General features: G+C 41.2%; 1 protein-coding gene across 3 annotated transcripts in view; it reads left to right on the top strand.

Moving 5' to 3' along the window:
* The window catches only part of MYO10 (myosin X), a 552,927-nt gene that overhangs the window by 421,426 nt on the left and 115,152 nt on the right, over window positions 1-16,349 (top strand). The gene's annotated exons all lie outside the window — the stretch shown is intronic.

Below are 16,349 nucleotides of genomic sequence, written 5' to 3'. Positions count from 1 at the left end.
CTCACTCACTTTTCATTTATCTATTTATTCTACTCTTCATTAGGCCACAGTTTATCCAAACTTCCATTCTTGCAGCTTCCTTGAAGAAATTTCAGTGGAATTCATATTTTAGATCAAGACTCAGATACAGTTACACTGGTGCAGACATCAGAGTCAGGAGAACGCTGTCTTTGACTTTAGGAGGGTGCTCCCTCCTCAGTTTTGCTTCCTTTTCTTAGTTATTTGTACCAGATGGAGGTAGCTTCAGGTAGTGAACAAGGCTGAGGAAAGTATGATAGTATGGAAAACATGCTGCCTTTTCATGCTGCCTTCACTTAATGCTTTTCTGAGTGACAAAGACAGAAAAGCATTTCATTCAGAACCAGGGAACCCCTACTTTTCTCACCTGCCTTTTTGCAGGCAGGAAAGGAACTAGACAGAATCAGTGTTTTTTAATAGGCAAGATATAGGTTAAATAGGGGGAGTGAAGAAGATGGAATTGTTAGTCACAAAATGTCTTGAGGCTGGCCTCAACTGAGGCAGGAGGACCTCCTCAAACAAGATCAACTAAACAAGATGCTCGTTGATAGAAACATGCAGAGCTGCCTAATTGGTAGCGATACTAGGCTGTGTTGGATTCAGATGCTTGTCTTTCCTTCGTGCAAGATGGTAGACAAGCAGTGAAAGGCAGGTTGTAGAAAGCTGAAGGACCAGTATAACATACTCTAGGTTACCAGCTGTCTTGGACTGGTGACCCAGAGACATATGGTACAGGGGAAGATGTCCACAGAGGAACTACTGCTAGATGCAAAGCCTCCTTACAGGATAAGAAGGTGCTTTTGTATGTGTTGGTATGTTCTCAGTGTGATGCATGTTAAGTTGTGCATTTATGGTTGCTCAGATTTGGGAAGTTGCATATTTACAGTTTGCCCTCAGCATGCTCGGCTGAAATTTGAGGTCCCATGAAGTGCAGATGCTGAGACTGTCTCCTCTGTTGTTTGTGAATAAAGAAGGATATTCCATATTAAGGCATGGTAGTTACATTTTGTTTTGCCGTGCGTGTTGTTACAGTAGCATATGCTCCAAGCCACTATCTTCCCCGGGCAAGTCATTTAAACATTAGCCCTATCCATCCTCTAGTTGGGAGTGACACAAAAGTTTCAGAGGTGGTACCTGTAATTTTTCACAGAATTTTATAGATGAACGCCTGACTGTGAAGAACCTGTCTTTTAGAAGTGTTTCAACATGACAGTTCTTGTACTTATGGGAACTGCAGGTGACAGTTGTAAGATGGATGGCTTGCTTTGGTGCCCTAACATGCAGTGGCAGAGCTAATATTGGCATCTGCGAGCGGAAAAGTTGCTTGCTAGCAGCCTTGTATGCGTGTATAATGTGTACTGTTGCCTTTCCATGGTGTACAGAATGCAGGCTAAAAACTCAGGTAATTTGGAAGAAGACTCAAGTCACTACCATAATACAATCTAGCTGATTCCATTTCCTTAGAAAGATGTTAGTGCTGTAAATATCACAGGAGAAAAAAAATATATATATTAGTTTGTCCTGCTTGTTTTAAGAGCAGGTGTCATGCTATGCTGTGAAACATCCAAGGACATAAGGAGCAGCCGTCAGAACCAGTGTGTGGCTCTTATGTTGCCAGTGGGTCTGAGCCGACTGTGCTCCAACTAAGGGCAAATCAGCAATTCACTTTATTTTTAACTTTAATCCTTTTCAAGGCTTATGTTTTCAAGGGTGCACCCTGAATTTAGAGGAACTGTGTCAGCTGACATCGGTGCCAATTAACATTGTTCCTTCAGCTGCTTTCTGAAGTGCCTTTGGAATATCCTGCCCTTGCTGCTGGGTTACCTGTGTGCTGCTGGGTTACCTGTGTGCTGCTGGGTTACCTGTGTGCTGCAGAAGGCAGCAGGCATGAGACATGAATCTTAGGTGATACCTGATGATGACCTCTGATGGCTTGGTGATCTCCTGCAATGCTATGTTTACTTTCAAAGAAGGAGGCAGGGCAAGTAGAGGGTGAGATTGCAGAAGTGTGGGGTGATGAAGATTTTTTGAAGGGTAGCCAGCATCTTGATTCCCAGACCCTTCCAAGAAGCAATTGTGCTCAAGTCTAATGACAAACTGATGAAAGTGTTGGGGCCTTCTCAAAGCGCAGCACTGTAGTTACTCTTCTCCAATTCAGCAGCTTCTGTTAGGATTTGCAGTTCTCACCTTTCTTTTTTGGATGAATTCTCAAGATGGGATTGGCTGGGCAGTGGGACTGGTAAAGCATGTTTACTAGATCTGTGCTCAGAGATTTTGTATAAACTTGGATTTCAATTCTTTGCCACCATCAGTTTGCAGAACAATGGAAAGAAATCATAGCAAAATACGTTACTTCTGAGTTTCTTCATTTTGTTATGAATGGTGGAAATAAATTTGCAACAAAAACCTGTAGCATACAGTTCACTCTGGAGGAGTGTTGGTTTTAAGTAATGCCGCTGAATGCAAATACTCATGTGTAGACTATGCCATTCTCTTCAGTGTTAAACAAGTTGCGTACCAGGTTTTGGATCGCTTTTTGATAATCACATGCTAATATAATTATTCCTTGAGCAAGACTAATTATTCTAGTGGTACCTGCATGTTGAAGTTGAGCAGTTCATTTGTTGATCATTGTTAAAGACTGTTGTGATACTGTTTGCTGCTGCTGTCGTCCTCTGTGATTTGATGGGCTGAGTGGAATATCTGCTACATATGATTTGATACTAAAAAAGGAATTTCGGGTTGTAGGTTTGGGGTTTCCCTCAGCAAATAGCTATGAAACAGTTTCATCCCTTTATGAAAGAAAGGAAAATGTGGCACTTTACTGGGGTAGATGAAAGCCTAATTAAATACAGGGAGGAGAAAAAGTAGATCAAGGCTACTTTTCACTTCTGTGGCCCAAGGTGTTGGAGTGGGACGTGAAAGCTGTAAAATCCCTCTCTTCCATGGCATTGGCCAGTAGCTGGCTCTGGAGTGCCTCTCCCATATCTACTGAAGGCTGGTTTGCACAATGATGACTTCAATGAGTCAAGATAGTGTGATGAGTGGACAATTCAGTGTGAATGTTTTTGTCTTTCTAAGCACTCCCCAGAAGAGCACCTTCCAGAAGAGAAGACTACTGTACTAATTTGCCTTTTGGTGGGTTCATCATTTTTTTTATTTTCTTGTTCCACTAGCGTGTGTGTATAAAGGTGGTAAATGACTGTGCCTGAAGTTTTGGAAACATCGTGTCTGTGAATGCGTGAAGTATGTCAGTGCAGTCTATGAATACTCAGATTTAAAAAAAAAAAAAAAAGAGGCACCCTAATCTTCCCTTGCTTATGTGTGGTGTGTATATATATAAGATGTCATTGCAGGTACTGCAGCTTCTTTCATCTTCGTAGGTATTTTTATCTCTATTTTTAAGCTTAAAAGTTATTTTTTTAAGGATGTATTCACAGTACAGCAGACATTCCCTCATTGCCATATTCTATAAATTTTTAATGAAGCTGTGTGAGCTTATAAAGTACTCAAGTGAATGTTAAATAAAATGCTGAAAGCCCTGCTGTGTCACTGTATGCTTTGTTTGAAATGCCTTACTTGCACATGTTCAGTAGAGAGCCAGTGATTCTGAGGGGAAAAACTCATTCCATTTTTTCTTTTTTTTTTCAAATAACATGAACTTTACCTTATTTCAAATAAAATAGCATTTAGTTTATCCTTATATGAAGGAGGACTGTGTTGTCATCTTAACTTGTACAGATGCACTAGAAAACTTGTACAGATGCACTTGAAACTGTCCCCAGGGAAAGCAGAGATATTAAATATAAAAAGCTTGGGGTATGTGAGATCTATCAGAAGAGCTCTCTTGAGTTGTGTGGCATTAATTCCAAGAATATCTTTCTGGTCTTCAAATGAGGACTTTGTTTTTTCTTCTGTTTCTACATCAAAATATATAGGAAAAAATGTAAAGAAATGTATAGTCAGAATTCCCTTTGTTTAAGTAGTAATTGTGGTTTGTCTTAGCAACACTGTCAATTCTGGTGAGTTTTTGGACTTTCAGAACAGCACCTAATGGCATACATTTTAAATAACACCGATTCCCTTCAATGGAAATTTTATAGCTATAAATTTAAGATATAATGTGTGTGTAGGGGAAATCCGTTGTGAAGAAATTCATACAAGAGAAGTAAAAGTTCAACCAATTGCTGCAATCTATGTAGTCTGACATTGAAATTTAAGAATACTTAATTGCATACCTGCTTAGTTGACCGAGCGGAAATTTTAAATTAAATATGTTATAAATAGAAGCAGCTGAGCTGTAATAGCCTAAAAATGTAGGTTATTTAGAAGCAGATGTCAGATTTCACCAGTAGAGACTTGGTCAGTTAAAACAGCTTTCTGTGAACTTCCTTTACAAAGAAGCCCTTCATGGGATGGTGTTATGTCAGCAAACTCAGCACTGCTCGGTATCCTCTGCTTCAAATAAGAGGCACCTGTAAGTGGTTTGATCAGCAACAAAAGTATTTTTTCCTGTGTATTTAATTTAATACGGCTCTTCAGGGGCATTTCTGCATTGCAGGAATGGGGAGGCTACAGGTGTTCCTTGTTAAACACAACTCAAGTATGTTTTCCATGGTGGCTGTCACCTTTTTTTTTTCCTTCTGGTTTGAGGGCTGGAAGAGTTTCTCATCATGACTTCCATTCAGAAAAGTTAAACTTCAGATTTGATTGAGCTTTTTTTTTTCCTTGATTTTGGGGGGTTCCTTTCCTTTGTTTTCTTAAGTTAATGACAGGATTCTATTGAAGTTACCCAGTGATTATTCCAGTAGAGTTTGTTCTCATATTTAGAAAAAGATATGGGGAAGAAAAAACAACAACAAACACACCCCACAAACCTGCAGGCAAATGGTTAAGCACTTCTCATAAGTACTCTTTTCTTTGCCTCGTGTCCTTTCTCACCCATATTTGGGACTGTTGAGCTAGTTTTTGAGACTGAGTAGTCCTTTTAAACAAGAGTCTTCCGTTCATATTCACAGGGCATGAATAACTCCACTGAAGTTACTTGGCTTAAGCTGCTGAAGTCAGTAGGAGTGTTTATCAGTAAGCGCTGTGTTTGGCTGTGTGGGTTCATGGGATCAGGCATCTGAGAAGTAAATCCTTCTGGACAAGGATTTTCTTAGTTATCACTGAAAGACGTCGTGCTTGTTTCTAGCTCTTCCATGTGAATATTTGACAGTATTTCCAAACAGAGTTGGTCTTTTGACTTTTCCCTGAATTCAATATCTATTACCCTTGAAATACACCCTTATAAGGGACCATTTTAAAGAAGTCTTTTGTGCTTTTCTTTGTATATACAGCATCTTGAGAAAAATACACAAATACATGCAGTGAACTTTGGTATTGGCTGGTTTTAGTGCTAAATAAATCAATCTCTTTCAGCAAAATTATGAAGACATTTCTACTTTTTAATTCAATGGCACTAAGAAAGATTTGTGGCTACTGGTACTGTGTCGTTTGTGCACCTTTGGGACAGCAGATCCCCTGCCTCCAGGGTATGGGGTGAATTCCAAATTCAGCAGCTTTATATCAGGAAATCGTATTCCATCTGTCTAAACATCATAAAGTTCATATTATCCTGTAGTTAGTTATATTTGGCTTAGCTGCAGTAATTCTCCCGATTATTTCTAGTATACATAAGAAGTGTGGTGCTCTGGCTATCTGGATGTTGTCTTGGGTTGTTTTGGGACAGGAGGGGTGTTGTTACTGTTGTTTTTTAAGGGATGTGCATGGGAATGTGGAAGGGGTGGTGGTGATGTGGGGTTAGGGAGCAGCCGAAGTCAGCCGGAGCACCTCTTGGTGCTCTGGGTTTATCTTCTGCGGAGAAGTGTTTACATCTTCATGCAGGGCGTCAGCATTTGGCCTCTCTTGCCGCAAGCATCTGTTGATGCATGTGTAAACATGGCTGGAGGCAGATGTGAGCTGGGTGCTGCCAGGCCTCAGGGAGGCCAAGCCAAGCAGCATGACCTTGGGGAGGCCCCCTCCGTCCATCTGTCCTTGGCCCGGCCATGGGGCTGCCAGGTGGGGCAGCATGGGGTCCACAAGCCCACTGAGCGACATCTTCCCATCCCTCCTACACCGCACATCGTGGGCCATGGCCGAAGCCTCTCCGTGTCCAGCGGGGTCTCGGTGCAGGTGTAGGCCTCGCAGCTGGACGTTTTCCTTGATAGAAATGCTTCCTTAAAACATGAAGCATTACTTAGAAATATTTCATCGCTGACTCAAACTAAATCACTTGTAAATTGAACAATTTTTTTTTCTGATGCATCATCTTACTTTTTTTGAAGTACTAGCTAATTGGAGAAATCATTAGTTTGGGTTTCTTAATTTTTCCAAAATATTGGGGTATGCCTCTTTGCTTTAACCTTGACATGTTAAAAAGGCAATTAGCACTGCTCAAAAAAGCAGTATCTTTAGCAGAAGACTTTTTTTTCTGAATTCAAGAGTTAATACAGCTTGCCTTTTTATCTTTATATCAGGAGCAATATTTTTATATGACCGCTATTCTCTGAGTATTTGTTAAAGGGCAATAGGGAAGAGTCTTTTTCTGTGTGCTTGTCGAACTACTGTGTATTTATTGCATAAAAATACAGAGCAGGTTATAAAATGTCTTCTAAGATGTGTTGCACATGTGCTGTCCTTACTTTTTTCCTGTTACTTGCCTTTCTGCCAAAACCACTATCAGTTTGATTAATTCCAGGAAGGGGAAAGTTTTAATCCTGAAGTGAGATATTTTAAAATAAAGGTTGAATCAAAAAAAAAATTGGCTGCTAGATCAAGTTGATTGTATTATTCCTGCAGAATTACCATTCAAGTTACCAGTGCATAGCCACTTTTTGTCAGAAATCAGGGAGATTGAAAGTGAACAGCCTAGAGATTCTTAATGCACAGGTGATGGGGGTGGGAAGGAGTTGGGTTTTCAAGGGTTCTGTTCCGTGTTTCCTAAACATAATGGGACTGTTTGCTTTAACTATACTGAAATTAATTTGTTTGGCATTAGTGTGGCTGTTGTTAAGTGTTTTACTAACAATGTAAATTAAGTCTGTATGAACAAAACCATTTATCTCTGCGTAGAGAGTTGCTTTCTGCTTTTTATAAGACCCGACTGAGAGCAGTTAATATCTGAACTGCTGACAAAGGGGTGTGCCTTGTGTCCCCCTCGCTTGCTGTGGCCACGTCATCAGCTGTGGCTATGTAAACAGTTAAGATGTCAGTCTTCTCTCTTGCTTTCTGCGGAGAAAATCCAAACCATCTGTGCTTTTTTGTGCTTTTATTATGCTCATACTAAAGATAGCAAAACTGCTTTTGTTTTAAGATTAAAGCAGATGTACACAGGCTGCCATATTACTTTCTTTTGTAGGAGAACACAGTTCAGCTGTTCACAAAACACAGAAAGGAATTCAGGCTGCCATGTGCCAAAAAACAACAACAAAAAATCCATAGTGTTGTGATGAGTAAGCTTGTCACTTCAGTTGTTTTGTTGCTACTGAATTCCCTTGGATGTGGAGCACGTCTCCTTGTTCAGTGCTGTTGGTGCTTCGGGTACACATGGTTTGGGTTAGGTGAAGTTACACATGAGGATAACTTCGGCCTGCAGTGCTCAGTTGTGTTCAGGTGAGATTTGGTACCTTGCAGTGCAGATAAATGGACAAACACTGAGCTTGTGACTTGGAGAAGGCTCCCATCAACTTGTTTGTGAACTTGCTGCTATGAGGAGTTAAGCAAAATCATGAGTTGTATAGAATGCCCAAATACTTTATTTAAAAAAAAAAAAAAAAAAGAAATGACTAATTTTGAAGGGATTTCACTGGTTGAGGGCTTGTGAGAAAATGCTAGTGTGCATGAGCAACTGTTTTCAGACATGGTGACAGTCCTGTGAAGATTCTTCTTGTGTGCACCTAAAGCCATCCATGAGGAATTCCAGGCGGTCCCACTTGAAGCTCCGGTTTTGTAAAGTGTGGGAGTGCTCGTGCCACCTCACTCCCTTGGGGACAGGCGGCTGTGCTCTAGGAAGCAAATGCCGCCTGCAAGTGTGAGCTGTGGCTATCTGACACTGCAAACTGCTATGTAGCAGGATCGCAGACATATTAGCAGGTATCCTGTGAGCAGTATAAATCAAGTGCTGCTGAGTGTGTTTGTTTCTCTGATAACTGACCGCCAGAAGGAAGTATGAGCTGAAGGGTCCTTTGTATGTGCTGCGTATGCTTTGTGCTTGGAGCTACTGTGCATTAGCATTGGGGTAGCACCAGTTTCTTCTTCATGCTGTCATCCTGTGGAACATCACTGAAAAGACATCCTTCAGTAGTGTAAAGGGTGTAATTAAGGGGGAAAAAAACCCTTGTGTTATGGAGCTTTGAAACTCTTCTTAGGTTATTATTTCAAAATCAAGTGAGTAGTCAAATCAAGGAAGAAGAAAGAAAAACAGTAACCATCTGGCAGGTGTTCAGAGTACTGCATTTGTTGTATTTGGTGATCTCAGTCATCCCAGTCAGCAGGTACCATGAGGTGGTGGTAATGAGGTAGGGAAGCAGCCAATGTCCTCTTGCAGGTCATTTGTGGGGGTTGTGGTGCCAGTTTTGTAGGGGACAAGATCATTTGATCTTTCCCCTGTGGTCCCTTGAGTAAATGTTGAGATAACCATTACCTTTGTACGGAGAAATACAGAAAATGTATCTGCATCTCCAGATATCCTTTTCTGCACAAGTTAACTTTAAAACAAACTAAATCTGTGCAGTTGTATTGTAGTTTTGATGTTGGATCACTTTTGAGGCTTAATACCCAAAATACGCTCCACTTGAAAGATTAAATACTTCTTGTAGAACTCCAAATTCTGTTTTGACCATGTCTATAGTGGGAGAACTGTTTTCATGGCAGCTAGCAGCAAATTCAGGAGCATGAAAGTGTATGGAGTGTATTGTTTTATAGTTAGGAGTTGCAGAATGTTTGTGTTCTTGAAGATTTCAAAGCGACTTTTTGTTTGAAAGCACCAAGCTTTCTAATGGGAAGAACATCTGAGCAAGATTTCCCCTAAAGCATTTCTGCAATGCGATAATAAACTCTTTTAGTTGCAAAAGGAACTTTAAGTGCTTTCATAGCGGTGCTTTTATGTTCACTAAATGGGGAGAAGGAAATGTTATCATAGGTCACATGCCTTGTCCTCATACAGTATACTTTATTTTGTAAAGCGTGTAAGTTCCTATTTAGTATAAACATGATGGAACCAAGAGATGATTTAAGGAGGTTTATCTATTTGAGCTGTCTTAACTAAGGACTAGCAAAAAAATTACATGGGAAAAGCTTTGTGTAGCTTTGTGAAGTCAGGTACTGGAGAGCCAGGGAATGGTGTGGTGCCTCTTTTTGCACAGTAGAATAAGCAGAGTAAAACCCATAGGCAGGGAGGTGGCTGTGGTGGGCACAAGTGAGGAGAGAGGAGTGTACCAGGGGAGGTGCTGGAAATGTGCTTGGGCTTCTCCATGTTCCTCAAGGAGCTACAGCACCCGGCCCAGACTGACCGTGGTGGTTAAAGGCACCCAGCCAACCTTAGCAGAATGGAAAGCCTGAGTTAACCTCCTTCGGCTAATGAGAAGCACAAGGGAGGTGGTCCTGCTGTCCTTCTTTCACATGCTTGGATGTGAGTAAACGTAGGTATCTGGGGCGCAGAGCTGCAGGGGGAAGCAAAGGGAGGTCTTGCTCAGCAGCAGCTGGAGCTCGCTGCTGCAGATGGGCCTGCCAAATATCTGAGGCTCTCCTGAACGTTCGCTGTGGGATTTTTCTTCAGTGATTTATAGCTTTGCTGAACTGATGACTTTTATAGGAAAGATAAAAATCTCGCCTCTTGAAGAAGTCGCTCCCTTTCAAAAATAAACATACGTTCTCCGAAGAATGGGCTGGTAGAGCATTCAGGCATTGAATCATCAGAATTAGTGTAGGTGAGCGAGACAAAAATACTGGCTTGCCTATGAAGAGAGACTTAAAATAAGCTAATTTGAAAATATATGCATCGTCAGTAAGCTATGTACCTGCCATTGAGTGCTTCATCAGAAGCTTTCCAAATTGTAGCAGAATTGTATGCTATTGAAAACAGATTTGGGAAGAGAATATTTAGCAGTGTTAATAACCAGAAATGCTACAAGCCTGTAATGAAAATAATGATGCATCTTTCACTGCTGATTACTTCTCTTTTGAAAGTGCATTTTTCACAAGCGTCAGCAAGGAGTTCTAATTAGAAGTAAATAATAGAATGTGTTCCATTATTAATGCTACTTTCAGGCAGGCATTTAATATACATTGAAATCTGATGGCCAGACTTTGTTGGCATTATCTTTGCATCATTATTGGCTTAAATGCAATTAAAGAGGGTATCTGTCACCACAAGATTTGCCCAGGAAATATAAAGTTCTGACAAGGATAATTCAAGGTCTGTGAGGCATTTGAGATATGGTAATGGTTTTCACATGTCCTCTGGGGAAAAGAAGGAAAAAAAAAAAGTTTGTGTGGGGAAGCAGTATTTCTCTGTGATTGGGAAAGCAAAAGAAGCATGACAAAGACTTGGTAAGTTAAGAATATGAGCATGTACTTGTAAGAAGAAGAATGTGACTGCTGCACAGAGCTTGTATGTGACCAGAAAGCTGGGATACAGGCAGGGGCAGCATCCAGCACAGCCTGGGCAGAGTGCAAAGTGGGGAGAGGGGCAAAGAAGGGTAGGGCTGCTGTGAGTCCAGATTTTCTTAATGCGCCTTCTGGTTTCTCTGGGTTTTTTCTCTGGGTGATTTTTTGCCTTGGATTCCAGATCCAAGTGTTAACAGATCAGACCAGACACTACTCTGTAGATTCAGTGTTAACAGTTCAGACCAGACACTGCTGTACATATTCAACTACTCCAAATCGGTTGCTGATATCTGTTAATCCCAAGCATGCCCACAGCGTACATATCAAATAGATGTGTTCAAATGCATTTAGAAAGTAGCAGAGCTATTTTGATCCAATGTGGTATCTCAGTGCCTCTAACAGGTTGATGCAGCTCTTCGGCAAAGTATTAAATGATGTGTACATATGCAGTGTAGATGAGGTGGGAAATGTGCGTGTGCACACAGATATGCACATGTACAACTAGTTTGCCACATCAAAAAAAAAAAAAGTATTTTAAATGTGTCTACTCAGCATCATATGCACATCCATTTCTGCAGAAGAAATCCCAGGCAGCAGTGTAGTAGCCTACAGAAGTTTTCTAAGTGAAGGCTTGACTTCTCAGCCATAATGTTACACTAATGCTAGATTAAAATAAAGCCCCAGAACTCAGCTAAAGAAAACAGGGAGAGTTAGAACAGTATTCGCCTTGTGTTATTGATAAGCTCTGCAATCAGAATTTGAAAAGTCTTTGAACATCGCTACCTGAGTCTGCTGTTTGAATATGAAACCCCTGTGACTGACTTTCTGCATGCTGAACAAACTGTTTCCTGTACCTGATGTCCTCAGAGCAGATTAGGCAGCTTGAAGTAGGCTAAGATTTAGACACCACAAACATTCAGAGTTGCTGAAGCTGCTCTCTAGTCATGCATTTTTGCATGACTTCTAACCTATGCACAACGTGATGTAGTTATCAGTTACAGTGTGGACATTCTGTAAATATTAGGCAGCCTATCAGATGTGGTTCAGGGTTGCAGTTACAAGCAATGCTTCCTCCATTTGTGCATGAAAATGAAAAGAAATGGTTGATTAGCAGTGGGTAACTGATTAGGGAACTATGGGCAAACATTACCATACTTACACTTGCAAAACAAGTTCACCTTTGAAGTGATATCAACTGAAAACAGTAGCCACAAAGGCTTCTTTTCTTGAGAAGTTTCTGAATGGAAAGTAGATTTATTTTTGTAGCAGAAGATGAATTAACTTTACTTTTGGAACTTGGTTCCAGATTTTTTCTTCACTTCAAGTTGCAATCTTAAACTCTTAATACCCGTGAGGTAATGTCGAGACTTTCTCACGTGAAAGAGAATACAATCAACCTCATTCCATTGCTTGGTGCAGATCTTAAATTCATTTTTGATTTTCATTTGGACTTAATGTGCAGGAGCATCCCATTACTTCTACGGGAGTTCAGCTGTAGAGGGATGTCAAGTAGTGGGCGGGCCCTTTGTTTGCACAAGACACAGATGAAGCAACCAAGCTCCTTACTGAGGTGTCCCTTTTCATGCCGCGTTCCTTGGATCTGCTTTCCTTTTTGGTTGGCGCTAGGGGTAATAAAGCATAAGTTACATAAGGAGAAATAGCAATCCTCTGAAATTCCAGGCTTTCTGACCAGTCCAAAACACACTCGCCTTTTGGAAGAGATTGTGAGATGATGGAAAAGCAGAAAAAAAGTCTGGATGCTAACCTAGTAGTATCATCTACTGATACAATTAAGCCCTGAGCACTTGTAGCTTTGTTTTGTTTGAAACTAATTTCCAGCCTGGCAGGAACTGTTCCCTTGATGTGAGTTTTTTGTTTAGCTTTCTCAGTGCAGCACGTGCTTTCAAGAGACGAGCTTGTTATTTCTGTCTGCCAGAGACACCCCAGTATCCCAATCTTGTTCTTGAATTACACAGTCACCAGCTTACACGTCTCTAGAGTGAGTAACAGTTCTTTGCAGTATGTGGGTAAATATTTACATCTCTTTCCCTCCCACTTGGTAGAAGACTCCAGTTTTGTACAGTACAAAGTGCTTTGTTTAGAGGAGGAAAAAAAAACATTGTTTAGTTCTTCAGTTTGGTTTTGAGGGGGCGTTATGTTTATTTAACAAAGGCCAAACTAGACACGGCATGCGTTTTGCAGCAAAGTCCTGCTTTCATCCAGTTTCGCGGCCGGGCTGATGGATTTATGAAGAGGTGATGGACTTCAAGGTCATGCAGTGAGTCGGTGGTAAAGCAGAACCTCAGGTCCTGCTGACTCCAGTGCTTTGTTTCATAGTCAGACCTCACAGCTTTGTCTTCACAAATGACTGCAGCAAATGAACCAAACTCGCTCCCCACTACCCCCTGCCCCGCAGTTAATTTCAATAAGCCAATGCTGGGGGGGCCATTCTGCTCATTTAAAACAAGGTCGATTGGTATTGATAGGCTGAGACTTGTCCTGATGGTAGGTGAGGAATTCTGGAAAAGATTGTGTTGATTCTTTTTGGCTCTTGGGTGCTTAAAAATACAAATTAAATGCAAGTAAATTTGTGTGTTGGCTATTGCTACTTGTATATTTACTGCTGAGCAGTGGTATGTGCAGATGTTAATCTGTTTGTTAATCCATTGTTCCGATCGCTGCAGGAAGGCAAGTTGCCAAAGTGAGGCAACTGTAGTGCCGGATCGATTGGAAAACTCATTGCAGGCTTAGGCTAGTGTCTTCCTCTGCTGCAGGTGGCTACCCTGAGCTGCAGCAAGGAGTTTGGTGTCTGGAGCCAGCAGAGGCATTAGCTGCACTTGTGAGGAGCAAGTTGCTCCTTGGCGTACGTCAGCAACAACAGGAGAAAAATCAGTCTTGGTAAAAATTTCTTGATGCCTTCCTATAGGTGAATATGATGTTTACTGTATGGGATACCTGCTGCTAGAAAGGCTAGCTGTTGGTCCTGTGGACTTGGAGGGGAAGGGTTCCTTAGCTTTAAAGGAGTGTGCCAGGTTTTCATGCTCGAGACTTCAGCTTTTTCCAGAGTTTATGTAGATGGCAGGTTCTGGCTGTGGCTTTCAGCCAAGGGCACCGCAGGGTACTTGCTGACTGAGGCAGAAACGAGCTTGTAAATACCATCCCCTAATTTCCAGTTGAGAAACTTAAGCAGTGGTTGCATTTCTGTTAGTGAAAAAAAATAGCGGTCCACCAACTAAGAAACACTTGGTGTCTGCGCTAGCACAGGTTTGCCAATGGCAAAGCATCTGGTAACATTGCCCTGGCATGTTGGCTGAGGTTGGAGTCACCTGGTGGTGCCATTTAAAAGGTCTGTCAGCACCGCTTCTAGCTTCTGTCTGCATTTCCCTTTGTGCTGCTGCACCTGACTTCAGGCCTGGCTTTCTTTGTTCGAAGGTTCAGGGTCTCATGAATATGCTGCGAGAATTTTAGTAACAAAGTCCTTTGTTTTTTTTTTTAAACTGATTTTATTTTATCTTTTTTTCTTTTTCACTTTATCAGCAAGCAGCACTTTGAACACACATGTCTTTCAACTTTCTCATCACAACGTGCTAATGCGAACTTCTAGTATTAAAAATTTCTTCTGTTATGCATCGAGTGTAGTATTCCAAGGACTTTCTTTCCTGAGTTATTTTTTGTTTGGTCCTCTACAGATGGATGCAAATGGATATATTAGCTTTACTTCTTTTATGATAACTGTGTTTTGGCCTTGATTTGAATTCCTCTTATCAGTTGTATCTGCATGCAGAAGTTATGCTTTGTCAGGAAAGTAAGGCATCTTACTATCTGTCAGTTGCAAGGCAAAAATAAAATCTCTGCCTTTATGCATTTAATAGTAAAATAATAGAGATCTTATCGGTAGTTAGAGATGTGTATTGCTAAGCTCAGCTGAAAACTTGGTGTGTGGTAGGAAATCAAGCTAATACTTGCTCCATCCGTTAAAAGGAGCAAGCACAGCACGAGGCCAGGATAATGAGAAGAGTAGATAGGGAACAATTAATTTTACTGTTAGATGTCTTTTTGAAAGCTCAGTATTGGACATCAGGTTTGTGAAGAGGTTTGAAAGAAATGCCAGTTCTTACTGTTAAGAGTACAAGTGGAGTTTGAACTTTATTTGAAAAGATCTTGAATCTCATTACAAGTATTTTGATCTACATGGTAGCAGTAATAGTCTGAGTTTTGGTCTTCGAGCTCATGGAAAACTTAGTTTCTGGGCCTAGAAATTTGATATTTAAAGTTCTGTCTTTTACTTCTTGCGTTGTGTTTGAAAATAGGTCTATGAATTAAAACAACAGCAAACACCCTGTGTTCTTTGCTTTTACATTTTGTTTGAGAAGTATTGTGGCTTTTCTAATTATAGGTAGAAACCACACTATAATCAGGGGAGTGTCAACATTTTTCATAATAGAAAGTACTAACAAATGCAGCCTATTACAGGCTGTGGGGACCTTTTCTGCTCCTAATAAGTTTCCAGCAAAGCTATTAGGCACGTGTGTAACAACGCTGAGCATCTGAGTGTGCAGCAATGCTCTGGGCAGTACCCGCGCTGCGTTTTGGCATGGAGCATGCCTATGCATACGTGTTGGCAGCTTGGTTTGGTCACAGACTCCCATGGACTTCACTGAGGTTTGGATCTAGCTGGAGTTGGTGGAGGGCTGAGCATCCAACCAACTGGGATGAAAGTTGTGTAACTGATGAAGATTACAGTTTGAGTGTTGTTGCTTGAGTAACCAGAATATGCATTCCTTACATCCTCTTCCCACTGGAAATAAACATTTGGTGGTGGCTGATCTGTATGCTCTTCTTCACCCTACCATCCAGCAGCTTGTTTGAACTTGTATCAGCAGTGCATCTTCTGTGATCTTTAACTGGAGATAGCAACATCTTGCTAACGTGTAGAACTCCCGTGTGTTTTGGAAGCCTGTACCGTGCCTTTTCTCCATGGGAGGTTGCTCTGTGTGTGTGCTTTGGTGGATTGCACTGTGAAATGTTCATTCACTGTGTTCAGCATTGGATTTGAAGTGCCTGTGTGGAGCCTTGTGCTTCAAGGGGTGTCTCTCCAGTGGTTCAAAGCATCTTTCATATCACGTGGCTGGCTAGACTTTGCCTGTTAACTCACATTTTGGCACAGTCCTTTGGAAGTAAACTCGTCTTTCTCACCAGATCAGATACGTAAACAAGTGCTCGTGTTCTTGGTCTGTTGTGAAGGATCATGTTTGGAGGGAGGAAAAAAAAAGGGCCTTTTGTTTGGTGCTCTGCTAAGCTGCATCTGCTGCCCAATGCAAGTACCTCCTTGCATGGTCTGAAGAAAGCTACAGCCAAATAGCGACTGTGAATGTTTTAGCTACAGTGATACAAATTCTGACATTAGCATTTTATTTTGATATCAGAATGTCTCCTTCCTCTCCCCTCCTTGTCTTCCCAGCACTTTTATCTTTGACTTTCTGGGAAGTGGTTTGCACAGAGTCAAAATAAAAATATCCCTGTGGGCACTGATACCATTATAACTTCAGCTGATGTAGCACAGTGGTTTGACTACAGTGGTATGGTTGTATCAGTAGAAGGACATCCTTGTAGTTAGGCACTGCGTTTTGCTGAAGCAAAGCTGCTCTTGTTCACATTGCAACTGCGCAGAAAACTCCCATGGG

This window comes from Anser brachyrhynchus (assembly GCF_964034855.1).
Source record: "Anser brachyrhynchus genome assembly, chromosome: 2".
Classification (NCBI taxonomy): domain Eukaryota; kingdom Metazoa; phylum Chordata; class Aves; order Anseriformes; family Anatidae; genus Anser; species Anser brachyrhynchus.
This window is presented reverse-complemented; position numbering and strand designations above follow the sequence as displayed.